The following is a 19,848-nucleotide window of genomic DNA, read 5'->3' as shown; positions in this document are numbered from 1 at the left end:
TTATTGGTACTCTGCAAGTCTTTTCTTTTACATGTTTATGCTTTACTAGACCCTTGAGCTTCTCTTTCTTTTGCAAACCCTTATATAGTCGTCAACTTCAAAGTCAATCTCAAAATCTTAGTAGAGCCCTTCTCAGTGTCTACCTCATTGGTTAAATATATACTAGCCAGGTGGGTGTACAGAAATTGCCCAATCACAGTATCTCAGTAAATCCCTTCAGTTGATTTTAGAAATATAGTAGTTCAGTTTAAGCTTCTCGATGAACTAGTCAGGGAATGAAGGAGTAGTACCTCAGTGTTTAGGGATCAGATGTGTTATCAATCCCCTCTCTAAATCCTCTGGCAGCCCCAAATCTAGAGTTAGAACCATAATCCTAGGAGTTTAGCAGCAGTGAAGTGGGGTTAGTTGTATGAGAGGTGAACCAAAAGGCTTAGAATAGCATATTTAAGAATTTATGGTACTGGCTCAAAATTAGGCATGATGATATGGGGGTGATTTAGAGGTGTGATATTTGTAGGTATGATAAAAGTAGTCAGGTTATTATAGATTTAAGGATATCCAGGATGTGTGTTAGAATCTAAGTTTGAATCTTTGAAGGTTGAGCTAATAGAAAGAGGAGCTAAAAAATCTAAGTTAGTCAGTTTTTAGTTGTTGCGTGATGATTGTTGGGGCTATAGAAAGATAAGAGTTGTATCTCAGAAGTGAGTTTACCAATTATATGTATTTTTGTACCCCATATTCTAGAGTAAAGTGGTGGCAATCTAATTTAGAGATGTTGATTAAGTGGTTCCAAGACTTAGAATGATGTATTTAAGTTAAAGGGAAGATGATAGAACAAGTAACCAAGTCAGGCCCTCAAATTCTACTAGTGGTGCCAGTGTATTGTAGAGCATCAGTAAGGAAGGGTGATGCCCGACCTATTCTTATCTCAGTGTAGAGTTTTGTAATTCCATCATCGTGATATCTACTTAAGATTTATATGTCATCTCCATGATCATAGTTCACGTTCTTGCACATTATAAAGAATTAAGTATGCTTGCATTTCTTTGTATAATGAGTCCCAGTTTGCTCGGTTGTACAAATCATGTACCATGAAACTTATGAACTCCAACTCAGGTCATGTAGCTCATGACTCATGCATTCACGCTTTATAGTATGTTCAGTTCCAGTACTCATGCTACACATATAATGATCAATAAAATTTGGATTTATGTTATGCATATCCCCCGATTAGTCCTCTTTGATTAATACAGTTCAGTTCATGCATCATGTCTCAGATTTCATATAGTCATTTATGATTCAATTCATATGTGTCTTGTGCATCATCTCGGTCTTCCCATAGTATTTCAACTAAGTAGGTATCTTTCGTGGGATATAATATCCCAAGGGGGAGATGTACTATGTTCCCCTAAGCTTTTAAGTCCTAAACCTTTCATCCTTTCTTCATATAGCAAGATCTAGCTTGAAGCAATGAGGTACTCATAATTTGACTCTCTCAGTTATATCTCAACCTTATAACCATTCTCATGTCATTGCCCGTATTCAAGAAATCAGTTCAATTCATGATATTCAGTTCATGTGTCATGTTTAGAATTATCTATGCAATTATGTTCCAAGTTATGCATGTTCAGTACATGATCTCAGTTACCTTAGTACAGTACACTCAGTTCAACCAATCTCATTCGAGGATAAATGTTCCCAAAGGAGAGATATTATAATACCCCAAAGAAAATCCAGACCAATATTAGAACCATGCTTCAAGCTCATGAGAAATAAATTATAGTGTTTTTCTAGTTTTATGAGTGAGTTTGACGTATATTAAGGCCTCAAATAACTCCCAGCTATTGGACGAATAAAAACAATCCTTACCAATTGAGTTTTGATAAGAATGTTGCCTTAGACAACTTCAAATGAGCATATATTTTTCTCAACTCAGAATTTTCCAGCTCAAGACCCACCAAACTATAGAAAATTGAATTAGCTTTCCAATGATACTAATTTTGCCTTGATTTGATAACCGGATAAGAAGTTATGGCAATTTTTATTCCAGATAGTAGGCCATTGCAATGGTACCGCATCGCGGTGATAGTCAAAATGACACTCGTTAGTTTCTAATAAAGCACTGAGATAAGCATCGCATTACAGAGAAATGCTAGTTCGTACTCATCCTTTTCCAGTAATGCAATGCAATAGCATCGCATCGCGCCAAAGTGTAATTTCACACTCGTCCTTAGACTACACCTACAGTGAAATTCCAATGGCTTACTACGTTGCGGTGATAGCCAAAATACGGGATTAAATCCCTAATAGCCTAATTAGTCAGTACTTTATTCAATTTCTCTCAATTAAAGAGCATTCTCTCTAATAGAAAACCCTAGCCTTCAAGATTCAAGTTCAATTCTAAAGAAAATTACCAAGAAACTTCAAGAATTCAACTATTCAGGTATGTTTGATGTTTATCCATGGGCCCTGTTTACCCATGGAGTCCAAGAATCCATTTTTAAGGTTTAAATCATGATTTTACATGTTTACAATAAACTATCTCCATGAATCTTTATGGTTTTTGATATACATGATGTTTACAAGGAGTTGTTGTTGAAATTAAACTTTACAAGTTAGATTAATGATGTTTTCATGTTAAATTCCTAATTTATAGTTTAGTATTATAGCCATGTGATTATCATATGTTTTAAACTATCCTCATGCTTTAAATCATGACCCCCATGTGTTTGATGAAATGTCTAAGAGAATGATTTTTGAATAATGACTATCTATCATGTCCTCAAAGTTTTAGTATGATCTTATTGTTATTTCTATCGAGACCTAGGGGTTTCTAATGTCCAAAATTTAGCTGCTTACCTAGTTTTTTAGTACCTACAAAATGGTTTTAGAATTGTTATGAGCATTATCAGTTCAGTCAGTTACCATAAATAGTTAAACCTAGTTCTGTCTGGTATTCAATCTCTTTCAGTTAGGAGTAGGATATAGCACCGAGAGAGTGCAGAAATGGCGGCTTCCTCATCAGTTAGGCAGAGTCATTAGTAGTAGCCCCTGTATTCCAGAACTACGTAGCCAGTATAGGATGAGGGGTCACCCATCAGTTTAGGCTTGACTTCATGCCAGGGGTCACCAGTCAGATTAGGCTTGATCTGCCCAGGGATCACCCGTTAGTTTAGGCTTGATACCCTAGTTCTTCAGTATCTTAGTGGATCCACACAACCATTGTTAGTACCAGTGGCATGATAATGATACCCTTCCAACTAGGGTTACAGGTTGGACCCCAATTAGCTCAGAGTGGGGAATGGCGGTTAGATGATACCTCTCATAATTTCAGTTCCAATACTCAGTTCAAAATTTAGTTCAGTCTTGCTTGACCATAGCACATAGTTTATCACTTATTCAATTATTAAATTTCAGTACTTCAGTTTATAGATTATAGTTAGAACATGTTTTATGCTTGGTCATGCATTCTCAGTCTTTACAATTTTTATGCATTATATTCAGTAGTTCATGTAATTCATCCAGTCAGTTATTACCCATACACATGAAATCGTGCATATCAGCCTACTAGTATATTCAATGTATTGATCATATACTAGTTTCTTGTGCTATGATGTATCATATCATAGGTTTAGACGCTCAGTTCCCAAATCACGCATAGACTTTCCAAACTATCAGCCGCAGCAGTGGTGAGTTCTCATATTTTAAGGACATAATTTATTTAGCTCAGATTACTTTACCAGTTTTACCATTTTCTATTCAGTCGGAGTTAGTTGGGAGTTTGTCCCATTAGCTCCACAATCAGTCAGTATAAGCTTTTCAGACTAGTACAGATAGCTAGTCATTTTTTAGTTTTTAGTTGACATTGTTAGACATTTTATTAGCATTATCACTTTTGTTTTACAGACTTTATTAGATTTATGACTTAAAACCTTATGGCATTCCCTAGTTAAATTCTGCATATGACCTTTTGGTATCAGTTTTATTTTGTGCTCATGGCTGGTACCAGTTCATTGGTTAGCTTGCTGTCCTTCGGGACTGTAAGCACTGTATGACGCTCAGGGTGTACTCTGAGGACGTTATAATTGTATCATTCGGGCAAGGCCAATATAGTGGCAGATGCCCTTAGTAGATACTCTATGGGTAGTCTTTCCCATATCGAAGATGATAAGAAGGATTTAGTCTGTGAGGTTTATCAGCTTGCTAGGTTAGGAGTTTGGTTGGTTGATTCGGCCACTGGTAGTATATGGGTTGAAAATGGAGCAGAATATTTATTTATTATCGAGGGGAAAAAAAACAAGATAGGGATCCTAGTTTGGTTAGGTTGAAATAGGCGGTTAGAGATCAAAAGGTGGAGGTTTTCTCCCAAGGGAAAAGATAGTATGCTTCGTTGGTAAGGCAGGTTATGTGTTTCATGTGCTGATGGTTTAATATAGCGAACTTAGTAGAAGCTCATGGTATTTTATTCAGCCCAGAGCCACTAAGATATACCATGATTTATAGGAAATCTATTCGTGGAGTGGTATAAAGAAAGATGTTGCAGAGTTTATGGCTAAGTACTCGAACTCTCAGGAGGTTAAGGTTGAGCACCAAAGGCCTAGTGGTATACTCTAGTAGTTCAGCATCCCCACTTGAAGTGGGAGGTGGTGAACATGGATTTTGTGATAGGATTGCCTAGTACACATCATCAACATAATTCAATTTGGGTCATTATAGGTAGAATGACCAAGTCAGGCTATTTCTTGCCAGTTCATACTTTGGACTCAGCTTAGGATCATGCTAGACTCTATCTTAGGGAGTTGATAAAGTTGCATAGTCTTTTATTGTCTATTATTTCAGACAGAGGTACTCAGTTTACCCCTTACTTTTGGAAAGCTTTTTAGAAGGATCTTGGCACCCAAGTTCACCTCAGGACAGCTTTTCATCCTTAGATAGATGGTCAAGCAGAGAGGACCATTCAAAATTTAGAGGCCATGTTAAGTGCCTGTATTATTAACTTTAGAGTTAGTTGGGATGACCACTTACCTTTGCTTGAGTTTTCCTACAATAATAGTTATCTCTCCAGTATTCAGATGGCTTCATTTGAGGCTCTCTATGGAAGGAGATATAGATCTTTTATTGGTTGGTTTGAAGCAGGTGAGGCTTCTTTGATAGGGAAAGATTCAATATTTGAGGTGATGGAGAAAGTTTAGTTAATTTGAAAGGTGCAAAAGATAACCCAAAGTCGTCAGAAATCTTATACGGATATAAGAAGAAGGTATCTTGAGTTTGATGTTGGTGACTTGGTCTATTTGAAAATTTTTCCTATGAAAGAAGTGAAGAGATTTGGAAAGAAAGAGAAGCTCAGTCCCCTCTATGTTGGCCCTATAGAATCTTGAACTATTTTAGGAAGGTATCTTATGAGCTTGAGTTGCCTGTAGATTTAGCCTCAATACATCCGACGTTCCATGTTTCTTTGTTAAAGAAATCCATTGGTGATTAAGTTTTTGTTGTTCCTTTAGAAAGTGTGCATGTTAAGGATAGCCTTTACTATGAAGAAGTCCCAGTTAAGATCCTTGATCGCCAAATTCATAGGCTAAGGAATAAAGAGTTTCTTTGCTTAAGGTTCTATGGAAGAGTCAGTCCATAAAGGGAGCTACTTAGGAAACAGAAGCAAATATGTGAGCCCGGTATCCTCATCTTTTCTCTGCAAATTCATACTCATCTTGAGGTAACTGTTTTTCTTAGATTTACTTTTTCGTTCTCTATTCCATCTATGCAACTATTCTATTATCACAGCATGAATTCATGAAGTTAGTTTAGCCCATGTAATATGTGTCATGTTTTATACCCAGTTATTTGATCATGTTTCATCTTATCAGTGTTCAATATAGACTCTCAGTCTTCATTAGATCTCATCTTAACCAGTCTTATTCAAGGATGAATTATCCCAAGGTGGATATATTGTAATACTCCATAAGATTCTAAGGTCGGTTCAGTTGAAATTGCAAGCGTAAGGGATCCAAGGCTTGAAATTTTCACTAAGTGTTGAGGACTTAATCATTTCAAGACTCCAAGACTTTACGAATTTTTATTTTGGACTTCCGACCCTGGGATGTTGATTTTTGAGTTGATTCATGTTTAGGGAGATTAAAGGTATGTCTGGAGAGAGTTTTGGGATTTTCAGACAGAGTTCATGATGTGTGTGGATAGCGGCAATAGAGAGCCCTCACGATAGGCCTATGGTGCATTAGTCTCTTCCACTGTGATGGGGTCCGCGGTGCGTTGGTGTCTCTTCCAGAGTAAGGGACGTAGAACGTTGGTCTATCCCCCGGAGTAAGAGGTGTGGCGCGTTGGTGTCTTTTATCTAGCTTCTTGATTAAAGAGATAAAGGGTCATTTAAGTCTTTTTCCCTCAACCCAAGTCATCCATAACACGATTGGGGACCAAGTCATCCATAACACGATTGGGGACATCCATAGAGGTATTATTTGCCCTTTTCTCTCAAAATTACTCATTAGAAACCCTCTTTCTTCCCAAGAACAAAATTCAAGCTCTTTTCTCAAGAATCCAAGAGTTCAAGCTTCAAAGTTTAAGCAATCTTCAAGAATCTAGCTATTGAGGTATATCGGGTTTTGAGCAAGGTCAATCTTTTATCCTTGTGCCCAAATGTATGATTTTTAAGTTGAATTTACATATTTAAAGTTACGGTTCATTCCTAAATCCTCATGTGTTGAAAGCATAATATTATTATGTGATTTAAGGGACTAAAGAGTATAAAATTGTACTTATTCATGTTTTAAACTACAACTTTGATGTCTTATCTTGAATTTCATTATTTTGATGAGAAATTGTGACTCTCTTAAGCTTACTATGTTCTCATGCTTAAATTCATGTATTATACTTATGAATTGAACTGTCCGATGTTTTGGGTCTCTGAATTATGACTTCATAGTACTATTTTAAAAGTTACTATCGTATTTTTGTAATCATTCAATGTTGGCGGGTTGTGAAAACCCGATACTTATATGTTTACATGCTATTTTAGGCTTTTCAAATACTAGCTATTCAGACCACTATTTCATTACTATGCTCAAGTTTAAGTTGATATTTGTCAGTACAGTACTATGTTATATTGAACCATGAATAACACTAATGTTATTCAGTTGGAAGTAGGATTTAGCACCAAAAGGAACATGTGGGTTCAGTGCATCCTACTTCCCAGAAACTACGTGCCCCCATAAGTTAGGGACTCGCTAAAGAGCATTTCCCCATTTTGCCCAAATTGGGGTCAGTTCAGTGATCACTCCAGTTCAGGTTCCACTTTAACGGCAAGGATGGAACAGCCCTCCTCAATGTGAGTCATACATTGCACTCTATAATAATATCCATGGCTTATGTCGGTTACATAATAGCTCCCACAGTTTCAGTCAATATTGGCAGTCTATCTCAGTTCAGTTTTACTAGACCAAGTAGTCAGTTTTCAGCATTTATTCAGTCAGGTATACAAAACGTACCAGTTATTCAGATAATGACAGTGTATTAAAATACTTGGTCTTGCATATTGAGTTTTACATGTTTATGTAATTACATTAAGTTTCTGCATGTTTTACAGTTAGTCCTTACCTCACATACCAGTACATTTAAAGTACTGTATGCATACCTTTCTCTTGCGTTATGTTGTCTTATAATATATATTTGAACGTACAGTTTCTTGACTATCCTTAGACAGCTCAGCAGTTCCCCGCAGCAATTGTGGTGTGTCCTCATCCATCGAGGACGTGATATGTTATTTTATTCATTTCAGTATTTTATTATGATTAAGTTAGATAGAGATAGTTGAGGGTTTATCCCATCAACTCCTTATGATTTTTAGAGTCTTTTATACAGTTAGACAGTCAGACAATTTTTAGTTTTATCAGTTGTTTTAAATAGATAGTCTAGTTTTCCAGTGTTTATCAGATACTTCATACATGTCATTTTATATATTTCAGCATTCAGATTGACTATACCTTATTGGTTTATTTACCGCATAGACTATGTTACTATCATTTTATTTAATGCTCACAGCAGGTATCAGCTCATGGGTTAGCTTGGGGTCACTTGTGTCCTTAAGCACCGTGTCGCGACTAGGGGGTAGGCTCGGTTTATAACATGGACCATCTATAGCAACAACTTAACAAAAACAGTTATTATTAAAAAATGGCTATTGAAAAGGTAAGGAAGTCTTCAATTATTTAACTTGGAAAAATGGTTATTTAATTTTAAGAACTAATTAATATTAAGAAGTTGAAAAATCATGACTTTTCACAATAATCAAAAAGTCACCACTTTGTTTTAATTAAATCATGACTTTTCACAGTAATCCAAAAGTCACCAGTTTGAATGTAATTAATAAAATGGAAGTGAATAGTCATGAATTTTTGCCTAACATATTCAAATTCAATCCTCTATAAATAGGTCCCTCCTTACTCGTTTATTCTACTCTACTTTATTTATTTCTTTCATCTTCTCTTTCATATTACAACTTTAACTACTTCTCTTCAAAGTGCAGATTCCTTGTTCGTTGAGGTATGTTTTTTGTGTGTGTGTAAATCTACCAGTTGGTATTATACATTGTATTACATACGGACTCCTTTCTTTACTTTTGTGTTTATCTTTTTGTTCAATTCATGTGTGTTCTAGATATGGTTGATCCTGTTTGGGACATTATTATTCTGCACGACAACGTGCAAGAACATCAGAGATAGGTTAATGAAATCCAGTAGAGTTGTCTATCATGAGAGCGAGGATGCTCCAAGAGATTCACAGGCTGAGGAGGGCCCTGCTGTGGTGGGTTGACGATTGGCTGATCAAGATTAATAATAATAATAATGATAATAATAATAATAATAATAATAATAATTAGGTTATGTTTTTTCTTTTAGCGTATGTATTTTTATTTTTTGTATCGGATCTACCTACCTTATATATTTTATTTTTGTTTAGTGAAAAAATTATGTTTGATCGACTTTGACTTTTTAATTCTTATTTAATTTTTATTTTGTCTATTTCTTCTTCTTAAAAACATATCGACGGTTGAAGGTAATGAACAATTTTGAATCCAGTAGCAATAGAAAGAGTTTTGAGTTCTTTCAACAGATAGTCATTGGTCATCTGTTGGATTTATGGCAAGAACTGTATTGTGTTGTTCCAAAAGATTACCCATCTATTACAACAGATTGATCATTTGTTTGAGGAACACATTCCAGTTGAATGAACTGTATCATGTTCTTCTAGCAAATGTCCATCTGTTGCAACAAATGGGTAATCTGCTGAAAATAATATTTTGGTCTATTACATTTAGTTCATATTTTAACTATTTTTATTGATGCACAAGTTAATAAAAAAGATATTATATATAATAAATAATAACATTAACATTAACAACAATGATTTAAAAATATCAAAGTCCATAACAAACAACAACACAAGTTTTACTATTACAACGATCATGGTGGATTTCGATCCGGGATTGTAGTCCTTTTGTGGCCGGCATTCTTACATAAGGAGCACTTATTTTTTCTTGATGGAAATGATTCTTCGACTCAACGTCTTCTCTTATATCACCTTCTTTCCGGTTTGATAGTGCTTGGGTCAATATATGAAAGAGGTATTAATCTTCCCAAAAGCTCTACAGGAACAACCCAAGATTCTTCGGGAGGCACCGGATTAATATTTCACTATATGCCAATATATATCTTTTCACAGAATAACATAGATATGAACACTGATAAATTTTAGTTTCATATTATGCACCGTATTGGGTTCAAAGCGCTGCCATAGCATGTGGAAAAGGTATTTTGTCCAAGTCAAAAACTCTGCACGTACAAGATCTTGCTTGAAAATTGACTGTGGCAACATCACCATGACTTTCGATAATGAACTTGTAATCTGTTATTTGATGAGCAAATAACTTATTCCCCAAATTGATGTTCGTTGATATTATTTTTCTGCTTCTAGAACAAATCTGGTTTTTGCGTTCGCATACTGCATACGCTTTTCATTGGTGTCTTTCATCCTGCTTTATGATTAAAGAGATCACAGGGCAATCGAGTCTTTTTTCCTCAACCCAAGTCGTCCATAACATGATTGGGTATATCCATAGAGACATTATTTGCTCCTTTCTCTCAAAATTACTCAGTAGAAACCCTCCTCCTTCCCAAGAACAAAATCCAAGGTCCTTTCTCAAGAATCCAAGAGTTCAAACTTTCTAGTTTTCAAACTTTCTAGTTCAAGCAATCTTCAAGAATCTAGCTATTGAGGTATGTGAGGCTTTAAGCAAGGTTAATCTTTCATCCTTGTGCCCAAATGTATGATTTTCAAGTCAGGGTTCATTCCCAAATCCTCGTGTGTTGAAACCATGGTATTATCTTGTGATTTAAGGGACTAAAGAGTATAAAAGTTGTACTTATTCGTGTTTTAAACTACAAGTTTGATGGTTTATCTTGAATTTCATTGTTTTGATGAGAAATTGCTACTCTCCTAATCTTAATATGTTCCTATGCTTAAATTCATGTATTATACGTATGAATTGAATTATCCAATGTTTTAGGTCTCTGAATTATGACTTCATATTATTGTTTTAAGTGTTTCTATCATATTTTTGTAATTATTCATTGCTGGATGGTTATGAACACCCGATGCCTATGTGTTTACTTGTTATTTCAGACTTTTAAAATACTAGTTAGTCAGACCAGTAATTCATTACTATGTTCAAGTTCAAGTTGATCTTTGTCAGTATAGTACCATATTATGTTGAAACACGAATAACACTAGTGTCATTCAATTGGGAGTAGGATTTAGCACCGAGAGGGAAGTGTGGGTTCAGCGCATCCTACTTTTCAGAAACTACATGCCCCCGTAGTTTTAGGGACACGCCAAAGAGCGTTTCCCCTTTTTTTCCAAATTGGGATCAGTATAGTAATCACTCCAGTTCAGGTTCCACTCTGACGGCAACGATGGAACAGCCCTCCTCAACATAGATCAGATGTTGAACTCCATGGTAATATCCATGGTTTATGTCAGTTACATGATAGCTCCCATAATTTTAGTTATTATTGGCATTTATCTCAATTTAATTTTACTTGACCAAGTAGTCAGTTTTCAGCATTTATTTAGCCAGTTATACAAACTGTACCAGTTATTCAGAAAATGAGTGTGTATTAAAATACTTGGTCTTGCATATTTAGTTTTACATGTTCATGTAATTACATTCTATTTCTGCATATATTTCAGTTAGTCCTTACCTCAGTACCACTACATTCAAAGTACTGATTGCATACCTTCCTCTTACGTTGTATTGTCTTATAACATAGGTTCGAACGTACAGTTTCTCGATCATCCTTAGACAGATCTGTAGTTCCCCGCGGCAGTAGTAGTGAGTCCTCAACCATTGAGGATGTCATATGTTATTTTATTCATTTCAGCATTTCATTATGATTCAGTTAGGTAGAGTTAGTTGGGGGTTTGTCCCATCAACTCCTTACGATTTTTAGAGGTTTTCAGACAGTTAGACAATCAGTCAGTTTTCAGTTTTATCAGTTTTTTCAGACAGACATTCTAGTTTTCTAATGTTTATTAGATACTTCAGACATGTCGTTTTATATATTTCAACATTCAGATTGACTATACCTTATTGGTTTATTTTCCTCACATGTTATGTTACTATTATTTTATTCAGTGCTCACATCAGGTATCAGTTCATGGATTAGCTTGGGGTCACTTGTGGCCTTAAGCACCGCGTCGGGACTAGGGGTAGCCTCGGGTCGTGACATGGACCATCTTTTGCAACAACTTAATAAAAACGGTTATTATTAAAAAAATAGTTATTGAAAAAGTGTGGAAGTCTTCAATTATTTAACTGACAAAATGGTTATTTAATTTTAAAAACTAATTAATATTAAGAAGTTGAAAAATCATGACTTTTCACAATAATAAAAAAGTCATCACTTTGATTTAATTAAGTCATGACTTTTCACAGTTATTAAAAAGTCACCAGTTTGAATGTAATTAATAAAATGGAGGTGAACAATCTTGAATTTTTGCCTAACACATTCAAATTCAATCCTCTATTAATAGGTCCCTCCTTACTCATTCATTCTACTCCACTTTATTTATTTCTTACATCTTCTCTTTCAAATTACAACTTCAACCACTTCTCTTCTAAGTACAGATTCCTTTTTCGTTGAGGTAAATTTTTTATGTGTGTAAATCCACTAGTTGGTATTCTATATTGTATTACATTCGGACTCCTTTCTTTACTTTTGTATTTATCTTTTTTGTCAAATGGCTGATCCTGTTTGGGACATTGCTATTTTGTGCGACACCGTGCAAGAACATCAGAGATGGGTTAATAAACTCCAGTGGAGTTGTCGTAGTGATAGCAAGGATGCTCCGAGAGATTCGCAGACTGAGGAGGGCCCTGTTGTTATCGGTTGACGATTGGCTGGCCGAGAATAATAATAAATACAATAATAATAATATTAATAATAATTAGGTTATGTTTTTTCTTTTAGCGTATGTATTTTTATTTTTCTATATCGATCTACCTACCAAATGTATTTTTTTTTCTTTAACAAAAAATTTATGTTTGGTCGACTTTGACTTTTTAATTCTTATTTAATTTTCATTCTGTCTATTTCTTTTTCTCAACAAACATGTCGATGGTTGGAGGTAAGGAACAATTTTGAATCCAGTAGCAATAGCAAGAGTTTTGAAAAACAATTTTTTTTTTAAATGGCTATTTATGTTGTTTTTCCTTATTTATCAGATCAATTTAGAAAGATAAAAATTGATATTGTGCACTATTTATTTGGTTAATATTAATAAAAGAATAGGGATTTTATGTAGTTTAATAAAGATAAATTGAGGTATTATGTAATTTTTTTCTTAAATAAAAGGACAAAATAGCCCCAATAGGTAGACGAAAAGGGCATTTTAGACCCAATATAAAGGTCATTTTAGGTCTAATGGGTAGACGGAGGATATTTTTGCACTATTTCACATAGTTCATTTTAGCAGCAATGAACAACAAAAATCGTGAAGAGAGAAAATAACAATGAATGAGAAGAGAGAGAAATGTGCAATTTTTTCTCCATTTCCTGTTATATTTGGTTAACATTTGGATCAAAGTGTAAATTAAAAAATTTGTGGACTATTCTCAAACTTCCCCAACTTTCTTAACCCATTGTCACCTACACTCAATTATTAAAACTTGAGTCACCTACACCTCATTTTAAAATTCTTTTGTCACTTTTAACTCAATTGCCCTAGCAACTATCCACAATTTGAGCATGTTGGAATCTTTTCGTGGAACTAACTTTTTTTTTTTTTACAAATTCTTAAATTTGAAAACTAGCAAACATTTGAATTGAAAAATAAGCTTACATTATTTTTTTAATTTTGAAAGATAATCTTATCTTGAAACTAACATTATTGTTTTTATTAATTTAAATATGTATCATAATCAAATGATGTTTTTGAGTTTGAATGTGATTATAATTCTATTAGTAACAGCTAACAAGATTTGAAATTTGAATTGATTTTATCCAACTTAACCAACTAAAAGAGAAAATTATGAATTATAAATTAATCTTTATCTATTATGTAGATTAGGAGAATAGTAAGTTGTCAAAAGAACAAAAAGGATAATAGTTTTGTATTTAACCAAATGGTCTTCAGTCTAAGAGTTAGATAGGTTATCCGTTATCATCTTTATCTTCAAGTTTACATAAGAAATTTATCAAGGACTGCTTATATTGTATTTTATATAATTTTGAAATTCGTATTATTTTTTTGCTTTATCCATTAAGAATGGAAGAATTCCAAGTGAATCAATCCTACGCACTCTTTGAGATATTCTTTATTAATTTTTTTGGATGATTTGATTACAAGAACTATTCGAGAGTATGTAAAGAAAGCAAAAACGTATTATAGTAAGTATGTACAACTTTTTAAATTCTTTGTATAAATTATCAAATTTTACAGAAGCTATATATTATTATATGAAGAGTATGATTATGATGACTACTTTAAAATTAAGTCAAATGGATTCTCTTATCCAAAAGCTTGATGAGTTATCAATCATCATCTGTATTTTCACGTTTAGGTAAAAGTTCATCTGTGTATGTTTATGTTGCAATCTTATATAAATTTTGAAATTCTTATTGTTTTTTATTTCTCTACTGAAAATGAAAAATTGCAAGGACTTCTGTTGAACTTAAAAATGTATAACTATATCTTTTAATTTAATTGCAAGAACTGAAAAAGATATAAAGGTGTTGAAAAAAAAATTGTCATATAGAGAAAGATTTAATGAGATGGAAAACAAGCGAGAAATAAATCAAGTACAATCAAAATATTATTAACATGATAAAATTTAACCAACTCATTTGTAGATTAGAAGACGCTGCAGTTTTTAAGTGATTCAAAGAAAGACTGCTCTAAGGTGAAAAATATTTCTACCTTGAAATATGATTGAATTATAATATCATAAGTAGTTTAAATTTTATAGATACATTTTTTATCTTCCTTTTCTTTTTTCAATTTTCATGAAGTTACTCAAACTCCTATTTCATTGCAAATTCTAAATTCAGCTTACTTTAACTTCGTTTGTGATTTATGCATAGAGAATAATGATAAAATTAATTTGTCTTGATGCAAAGTTAATTTATTGTGTATTTATAATTTGAATTTTGAATTCAAATCAACATTTTAACCAGTTGATGATTTTAACTTTCAATTTGATTACCACTTTCTCTGTGATTTTATATTTTCAGTTTTATCCTACCATATTGTGCTTATCATTACTTAAATTAAATTTTATTCGAGATAGTGATAATATACTGAAGAAATAGTTTTATTTTCTTTGCGAACATTAACTCTCTATAAATTATCTTGAAGTTTCAAATAAATAGCTTTAAGCTATTCCCGGAAGATATATAGTTTGATATGCCTTGATTTTCTTCTATAAATGTTGTGGATATGAGCAATGGACCTTGAATTTTTTTTAATTTTTTTTTTGTAACATAGTACTTTGAACAAGCAACTTTCTTTGTGACAAAATTACTTTCTAAATCCAATTATGCAAGTAATCACTTTATTTTAATAACCTACTTCCATTTAATTATTAGTTGTGTGTGTAATATTATGTAACTTTATCAGTGGCAAATTTAGAATTTCAAAAACATGAATGCACCCATTAAAAAGGAATGAAAGAAAAGTATCTTTTGTGAGAATTGGTTCCTAGATCTTTAAATAAACTACTTAACATTCAATAAAGTACATTATTTTATTCTTTTGTAGCATGTAGATAAGGGTTAGGGTGGGGTACAAAAAAGATTTGAACAAAAATAAAACAAACTTAATTTAAAAAAAATTGGGGTCAGGGTTGGTGAATAGGGTGAAGATAAGAAGATTTTTTTAAAAAAATCTTTTGTGTGTGGGTGGGGGGATAGGAGGTGGGTGCAGTAAGAACTTTAAAAAAAAATAAAAGCTTAAAACAAAATTAGGGGGGGGATGGTGTAAGGGTGGGTGGGGAATTTGGCGAGGTGGATTATATTTGAAAATGACATGAGAGATTAAAACTGAATTAATTTAAAAGATCTAATAAATAAGTATATATAAAATACTTAAAGGTATTAATGATAAAATCAAACAATGAAAATATTATGAACAATAGAATAAGTTTAAAAAATTAAGAGAAAATAATAAATTGTGAATGCTTAGTTTTTAACAGAGAGTGGTAAAATTTAAAATTAAAATCTTTGCAATGGATACAATTAAGCAATTTTAGTGTTTGAAATAGAATTGAAAGATAAAACTTTCTTGTAAAATAAAAAATAGTTAGTTGTTAAAGTTGAATTAATTGATAGACAAAAAAAATTGAAATTTGAAAAAAAAAATGTAAGGAATGTAATTACATGTCTTAATTGATTGAAAATATAAAGGTAAAGTCCAATAACAAAATTAATAATTGTTTAATATTTCATATTTTATTATTTTTAAAAATCAGTCAATAAAATATGACTAAAGAAAATACTAATATTGTTCTTTTCATATCAAAACATCTAAAATAATTATAATTATAATTAGTAATTAAGTATTAGTTGTAATTTCATTATTAATAATTATTTTTAATACTTTCATAAATAATTTAAAATATATTAACATGATATAATAAAATTAATTAATTCTTTTATTGAAAGCGAATAAGCTAATATTTTTTAATAAAAATGTTCCACGCATCTCGCGGTAACCATACTAGTTTAGTTAATACTCCATAAAAAATTTTAGTGAAGAACGAAATGGATAATTAGCTTTTGTCCATATAAAATTAAATGATATTTTTGTCCTGGCAATAATCAAGCAATTTCTTATTAATAATTATGTACAAAGTGATAAATATTGATTCTTATGAAGATAACCAAAAAAAAAAAAAAAGTTAAACTAGTAATCTAAACGTGGAGTAAAAGTAATTAGTGGAGTAATTATAATTAAGAAACCATTTCCCATGAATTAAATATCTCTAAATTCAACAAACTATTTTTCGTTTTGTTTAGGTGATAGGAGAGATAAAACATTTATAAAACGAAAACAAAGTATTAAACTAAACAAAACATTTATAGAAATACAATTATCATTTTCTCCTTTTAAGAAAAAAAAAAACATTTGTGTGCTATGTTTAAAAAACACAAAAAGTTTTCTTTTTCCTTTTTCTCTGCAATTGCGCGTTGTTGGTTGCAGTTAAGATTTCAATTACTCCAATAATGCTGTGTTAATTACTATTTGTACTTATGACAACTTTTATTATGAAATCAATTCATTCATATAATTTGACCAATGTGCATTGTGAATTTGAATTTACTATTTGTACTTATGACTAACTTTTATTATGAAATCAATTCATTCATATAATTTGACCAATGTGCATTGTGAATTTGAAAAGACAGAACATGAGAACTAATTAAAAACTAGGTGAAATTCATCGGCAGACTTTTAAAGTTGGCACAAACTTATAGTTTGACACCTTAACTAGTCATTGTTTATTTTAAACACTCAAACTAGATGTTCGCGGTGTTAATTTGATACTTTTTGCCGACATAACAAATTGAGTGTAAAACACTCATTTATGGTGCGTGAGAGGCTTTTTTTAGCCCATTTTTGTTTTATTTATCTCTTCTTCATCATTTTTAGCCACTATTTTCAAACTTAAGCTCCTTCAATGGTGAAATATATCCGATGATACTACAACCTCTTCTTACGGCAGATTCCTATGGCAAAGATTTATTCAAAATTAAACCTCTTCTTCCTCTTCGATTAAAATTGAGAAAAAATGACAAAATTTAAAGGTAAAAAGTGACAAAATTTTAAAAGTCGATGGGAAACTCAAGCCAAATTAGTGGGATAAATTTCTTTGTCTTGAAACGTTTTAGTTACAAAAACAAGTACAAAATCACTTTTGGATCGAAAAAAAATTGAAGAAAGATGGTAATAAAAATTTATGATCTTTATTTTTTTCAATTATTTTCTTTACTTCTTAGGATGTTGTTATGAATAGTTTGAAAATAATTTAATCTATTTAATAATAAGAGGATAGGGAGAGGTTGAAATATGATGGGGGAAACAAACTGGGGGAGGGGTTGGGGGATTTTTTCTGCAAAAGAGAAAGGTGTGGGGAAGAAAATGGAGTAAAGACCCAAAATCATACATTATTTTTACTTTAGACACAAAATAATACATATTTTTTCAACTGGTGCACCAATAGTCTTTTTTGTTTAAAAAGTGGTGCATTTTTAATCATCACCCCAACATTGTTAAATTTTTTGAACATCAGCCAATTACCTTTCTATCATACTATTTTTTTTCCTCCAAAAAAAAACCTCAGCTGCAAAATGTTGCCGACAAGGGCTTGAATCAATTTGAGCCTTAAGATTTTCTGTGTCACTAGTCACTATGATTTTTATTTAGTCATAAGGGCATAAGTTCTTGGAGATCTCATTAGTTCATGGACTGAATGCACAGTCAATGAGGGAGGAAAAAATATATTCCCATAAATACAAGAACTTCGAGATCAGCCTCTTCACCAACAGCTGGCCGACGAGGACAAACCAAGTATATTTGGGTTGCACACCATAAGCAATATAAGGAAGCAATTACCAACATCAACTTGACAGAGTTGATAACTCGTAACTTAAGCAGTTTTAGTGGCTTCACGCTACAAGATCGTTGCGATCCAAAAATGACACGTTAACGACAGAGCAAGCAACTGAAACGAAAGTAAAACATCATTGACTAATTCATCAGTAAAACCTACTTTTATGATGATGTTCCTATCCCTGAATCTCTTCAAGTGGAACGTTTCACAAATATGACATTTAATCACCTCAAAGAAGTTAAATCGAAAGGTTTTGTAGTCTAAGAGCCTGAGTTGCAACGTATAAAGCTTCTCTTATCCAAAATCTTCGATGTTGATGAAAATTCTAACCAACCTCTACTAACCTGCTGAAGAATCTGGCATCACCTAACATAGAAGTTGACGTCATCTTTTATCTTCAAGAGTCTTATCAGACCATGAAATTAATAGATTGAAACAATTGTTGATGCAGTGATACAGAGAAGTTTGAATTGTTAATGCAGCGTCGATGCCTCAAGGCTTATTTGATGTGTTTTTGCATTGATTTTCCTTGTCTAATGGTGCTCGTGTTTACTTGATATGAATGTGAGGAGGCTGCTGTTAAAAAAATTAACAGTGTTAGGGTGATGACTAAAAATATACTCACTTTTTAAACAAAAAGGACTATTAGTGCACCAATTAAAACAATATGTATTATTTTGTGTCTAAAGTAAAGATAATGGATGATTTTGCGCCTTTACTCGAAAAAAATGACTGAAGGGTTTGGGGTGGGGAGTGGGGGGAGGGAAGGGAGGTAAGTGCTTCTGCCAAAAAAAAATATTTTAAGTGGTCAAATTTATTTTTTAATTATTTGGACAAAAATGTCACATGTCATTGATTAATTTGTCACCATGTTATGTATTTTAGCCAATACTTTTTCTCTTTAATTTATTTAGTGTGTGTATAAAGATGTGGACAATTAAATGAGTTGGCATGATTTAATTTGTCAGTGAATTCACGCAGGAAATGATTGGTAACCCACACGTCTTAGATGTTGAAAAGTTGGTACAAAAAGTGTCAAATTGACACAACAGACGTCTAATGTGGGTATTTAAAATGAACAATGACTAGTTAAGGTGTCAAATTAAAAGTTTGTGCCAATTTTAGGGGTCTAGCAATGGATTCCGCCTAAAAACTATATATATTTGGTGGGTTAAGAAATGGATATGTGGTAGACAACCCCTTTTTTTTAATGTTATTCTTTGTAGCTACCAAGTAAAGTACTCATTTTGTAAAATTCTTTAGAATTAGCAAAAAAAAAAAAAAAAAAAAAAAACTTTCGCCTATTAATATTTATGCTAATTTTTTGCTTTCATGAAATTTAGTGTAAATACTATGTGTGGACAAATATTAATCATTACATAGAATGAAAGTTATTTTGTAGAGAATTGTAGTTGGAAAAGCCAAGCATAGAATGAAGGTTCCACACATAAGGTAATTCAGGAGATATTTCATCTTTTAGGCTTAAATTATTTACAGACCTTTAAATTTAGTAGAAATAATATAAATATCAATTCTTCCACTTTTTAATTACTTTATTCTCTCTCACTATTAATACACATAACATAGCCGACATATATATAGCATTCTGTGTATATGTTGAGATTTTTGTAATATGTTTAGGAAGTTGAATTTTTTGTATCATTGAAAATAAG

At 32.4% G+C, this 19,848-nt stretch overlaps 1 pseudogene; it reads right to left on the bottom strand.

Moving 5' to 3' along the window:
- Positions 1-18,563, bottom strand: part of LOC107871756 — an 82,901-nt pseudogene extending 64,338 nt beyond the window's left edge.
- Positions 18,564-19,848: the final 1,285 nt, after the last annotated feature.

Source organism: Capsicum annuum, chromosome 5, assembly GCF_002878395.1.
Source record: "Capsicum annuum cultivar UCD-10X-F1 chromosome 5, UCD10Xv1.1, whole genome shotgun sequence".
In the NCBI taxonomy this organism is placed as follows: Eukaryota; Viridiplantae; Streptophyta; class Magnoliopsida; order Solanales; family Solanaceae; genus Capsicum; species Capsicum annuum.
The sequence above is the reverse complement of the archived record's forward strand: the minus strand, read 5'-3'. Positions and strand labels throughout refer to the sequence as shown.